General features: G+C 36.5%; 1 long non-coding RNA gene across 1 annotated transcript; it reads right to left on the reverse strand.

The window, feature by feature from the left end:
* Positions 1-1,921: 1,921 nt before the first annotated feature.
* On the reverse strand, positions 1,922-4,144 carry LOC146639378 (uncharacterized). Its single transcript, XR_014906156.1, has 4 exons — positions 4,101-4,144; positions 3,557-3,635; positions 3,083-3,178; positions 1,922-2,320 (listed from the first exon to the last, which is right to left on the reverse strand). It is a non-coding gene; the product is annotated as an uncharacterized LOC146639378 (long non-coding RNA).
* Positions 4,145-4,492: the final 348 nt, after the last annotated feature.

Raw genomic sequence — 4,492 nt, forward strand, 5'->3', positions numbered from 1 at the left:
AAATGAGTGTTCTAATATTTGACTACAATAGTAATGCAAGCTCAAAGTATAAAGGCAGCAGTGCAACTTCAGCACCATGGACAGTGCCAAAATTGCACTGGTAATAATTGCTGTATGCAGCTCAAAGCAGAGGGACATCTGATACAATACATATGAATTATTTTTGATATATTTTCTATAAGTATTGACTGACAGCTCATAAGAAGACCTGCACCGTCCTGTGTAGATGTGTATTGTGAGTGCTTGACAGTTTATGTAGAGTTTTTATCATAGTTGGACTTCAGCTTTGTCAATTTTTTAACCCAGTACACCTGAACCCATAAACCATTCTGACCCACCCACAGGACCTGCAATTTATGGCATTACTAAAAAATATCTCCTCAAATTGAGTAGCTTGTTGTAAACCTTTCTGCTTTTAGAAATGTTGTTTGGACTTTCACTCATCACTAAGGATTCATTAATCTGTGGACACTGAATAATAGGTGCACTTTTGACACTTTTGACAATTGTGCACACTAACAAAAAAAACCCATAATAATTATATATTATGCTATCCTGTACCTACAAGAGGGCCCAAGAGGTCCTGACATTGTCATGTAACCTAAATCAAAATCTGTTAGTTATTGTTAAATTGCATATATTACATATACATATAGATATATGCAGCACTGAATTGAAAATCACTGGTTTTTCTGCTATGACAACTTTGTGTTTGTTATAAATTGACCTCCACAATTGCAGCTTTCTGTTTCAATCCCAAAATAAATGCTGCCTGCCATCATCAGCAACTGAGGTATGTTTCTGATCACCATTTCCATCAGTATTTTCAATAATAAATGTAATAATAGCCTAACTGTAATCTGATGTCAGTGTCACAAATTATGGGTTGCTTCTCTGATAACTGAGATGACATAGCTATTGGCTCAGACAATGCCATAGTAAATACAGTGGGGCAAAAAAGTATTTAGTCAGCCACCGATTGTGCAAGTTCCCCCACCTAAAATGATGACAGAGGTCAGTAATTTGCACCAGAGGTACACTTCAACTGTGAGAGACAGAATGTGAAAAATAAATCCATGAATCCACATGGTAGGATTTGTAAAGAATTTATTCGTAAATTAGGGTGGAAAATAAGTATTTGGTCAATAACAAAAATACAACTCAATACTTTGTAACATAACCTTTGTTGGCAATAACAGAGGTCAAACGTTTACTATAGGTCTTTACCACACTGTAAACCCGAACAAGTTGACTGAACTTAAAACTTTTGTGGAAACTGATTACCTCAAAAGATTTAAGTACAAAAACTCATATCTTCTAAGTATGGGGTACTCAAAATTTGTATTTATTGTTAACCTAAAAATTTTAAATTATATTTTATATTTTATTAATTGAGCTTTACTCAAAGACTGTATACTTTAATTTCAATATTTTTGTGTTTCTTGTAGTTTATTATTTTGATGCAACACAATGCAATTATATTACAACCTAAACTCAAATTATCTGATTATTAATTAAAAGATATTTATGTTGTGAGTGTAGACTACTAAAAAAAAAAAAAGTACGGAAATTCAGTTACTTTACATTTTGTTTATTTAACATTTTTTCATGAAAATTTAAAAACATCACAAATGTTTTTATAAAACAACTAACATGGACATCGGCACCATAAAGTGAGCATTATAAATTCTGTGTAGAACATTTATCTTTTTATAAACTCACAAAGGACGACATCAGTCCTAATTGCATCTTTCTCAAAATACACAAAAATGCAAAACAAAAAGTCAAATACTAATCACTTTTTTTTAAATAGAAATGAAAAACAATTTTTTAAAATGGGTACAAAGACGATCAGCTTCCAAGTAACCAGATAAGGCAGTCAAGTATAGGAAAATTAGGTAAACTGATGGAGTTAAATCCACCCAAAGCCTGTAGTAAACTTAAAGTGCTTAAAGTGCTTCAAACAAAGTGCTCAGTAACAGAGTGCGTGTCCTAACAAACATTGCCTTATATTCCTTAAGAGCATGTAGGCAGGGGTTTCAGGGGTTTGCCGTCATCAAGCCCCATGAAGATATTTTGGACTAAGGCAAATGTGTGAACCAGCTTCCTGGGGTAGTCTAAATGCAGAGCATAGATCAAGCCAAACAATAAAGCAAATGCATTTGCAAATCTGGGAATATCACGCATCACCTAGTCGCCTTTCACCAAAACAGCCATGCTTGAGGAAGTAAAATGGACTGGACTGGGAAGCGCCGTCGGTAACCACTGTGAGAAGGGCAACTGGAGTGTCAATGAGGGTCGACTCATCCAATGCGTCCGCCTGGAATAGACACAGTATCAATGGTAAATGGCCTGTATTTGTATAGCGCTTTACACATTCAGTCATCCAGACATTCACACCCATTCACACACTGGTGATGGCAGCTACATTGTAGCCACAGCCACCCTGGGGCGCACTGACAGAGGCGAGGCTGCCGGACACTGGCGCCACCGGGCCCTCTGACCACCACCAGTAGGCAACGGGTGAAGTGTCTTGCCCAAGGACACAACGACCGAGACTGTCGGAGCCAGGGCTCGAACCGGCAACCTTCTGATTACAAGGCGAACTCCCAACTCTTGAGCCACGATCGCCCCAATTAAATAAGTAAGGTTGGTTTGAGAGAATGTGACAAGCATGACCTGTAATCTAGCAAAACATTCAGCAGTGTAGTGGGTTACTTTGTAACGAGTTAGGGTACTCTACTTTTTTTGAAAAATGTACATTAATGTGTTAGCTTCTTGCATTACATAATTTGTATTTTTATTATTTTTCTAAAAAAAAAAGTAATTTTTTATTTCATGACTTTATCTCAAAAAGAAACTAAATCTTGACTTCAGCCTGGTTTTTGGGCCACCTGCAGCATAGCCATAGTGCTGTGATACGCCTGTGCCCTGCTCCTGACCTGTGTGTGTGTGGGTTTTCTACAGAGAGGGTATTTTGTTTGTACAATTTGGTAGCTGCTAGGGTATTAAATTGTATTTAAAAAAATCCATAGCATTTTATCTTACTGGCAGAATTTAAGTAATGCAAAAATACACTTACATTACATGTCTAAAAGAATTCTGGGTCCTCCTCCCGCAGGTATACAGGAAGGGCACGAAGTACTGCAGTGCGTTTCACGTTGATATCAGGCGCCTCCTAAAAAGGGAAAAGAAAAGTTCATTTAACGCAAAGTTTTCAGGTGTCATTCTTTGGGGAGAATACATGTTTATGAAACTGCATGACATCAGACTCTACTAAATTTTGGAGACTTTTCTTTTAAGATACAACCTTTCTGTCTCTTGTGACAGAGAGTATGTTTCTTAATCATTTGACAAAAACCCTACACAGTATTTTAAAATAGTGTTCTCCAGATCAGAGCTGTGATTTATATAGAACATGGGGTTCAAAGCAAGGAAAAATTGTGTGTTTATCAGTGAAACTTTTAATTTGTGTTAATTTTATCATTATCAATATATGAAATCTTCACCTTAAGGGACTTAATGAATGGTTTCTTCAATAGATCTTTCAACTCACCTGTGTTTACTGTCTCCACCTGAAATTAATTGCAGTCTGAATTTTTTTTTCTTCTGTCTTTTTGTCTTTGGCCTTCAGCCTTGGAAGAAAAAATAAAAATATTGAAAACCTTATCAGCACACTAAATATACAACACCTTGCTATATTTCAATTGTTTTAGATAGAAGTTGCCACTGCTAGCTAAGTCACTTTTGAATGATGCTAATGAGAAGAAAAAAAAAACAAAACCTGCCGAACAATGAGGCTGCTGTTGTAAAAACGCCAACTTTCTTGCGTTGGCAAGGGGTCGTTAAAATATCACTAAGACCCTTTCTTTATGTGTGATTCTTCGTAAAACTGTGTTTTAATCGGTTAAAACTGTAAAACTGACGACATAATCTATGTTTGAAAAAGAGCGCGAACAACCGCGAACAACTATTCACCACCTGGGTCTGTGCTTTTTAACACAACAGCGCATTCGAAAACAAGTTATTGGCTGCAACATATTAATATACTTGCTTTTTTACGGAAAAAATAAACATAACGAAGGTTCCGTTTTACTTACAAGTTTCTCCAAATGTGTTCTCCAGTCGCTCGAGAAGGGCAGCCATATTGAACAGAATTTTCTGTCAACGTCGTTCAGGTTAGAGAGAAGAGAGAAGACGTCATGACGTCATGACGTCCACATGCGGAGCTCGGAAAAAAACATTTACTCAAAAATCATAATTAAGAAAGCAGTATTTACTCTTAACTTCTAAGCCATGTACAATTATAACTGTTTGAATCGTTAACCGAACAGAAAAGTTTTAAGTTGTTTCAACTTTGTGAGGAATTTTAATTGTTATATCCACAAACTTTATAAGTCAGGTAGACTGTTGGGGTTTACAGTGCAGGTTTGCACACACAGTAGCTGGTATTTTGGCCCATTCCTCCATGCAGATCTTCTCGAGAGCAGTG

This window comes from Diplotaxodon limnothrissa, linkage group LG1 (assembly GCF_057381915.1).
Source record: "Diplotaxodon limnothrissa isolate DT_005_m linkage group LG1, D_limnothrissa_male_GT1.1, whole genome shotgun sequence".
NCBI classification, from domain to species: Eukaryota; Metazoa; Chordata; class Actinopteri; order Cichliformes; family Cichlidae; genus Diplotaxodon; species Diplotaxodon limnothrissa.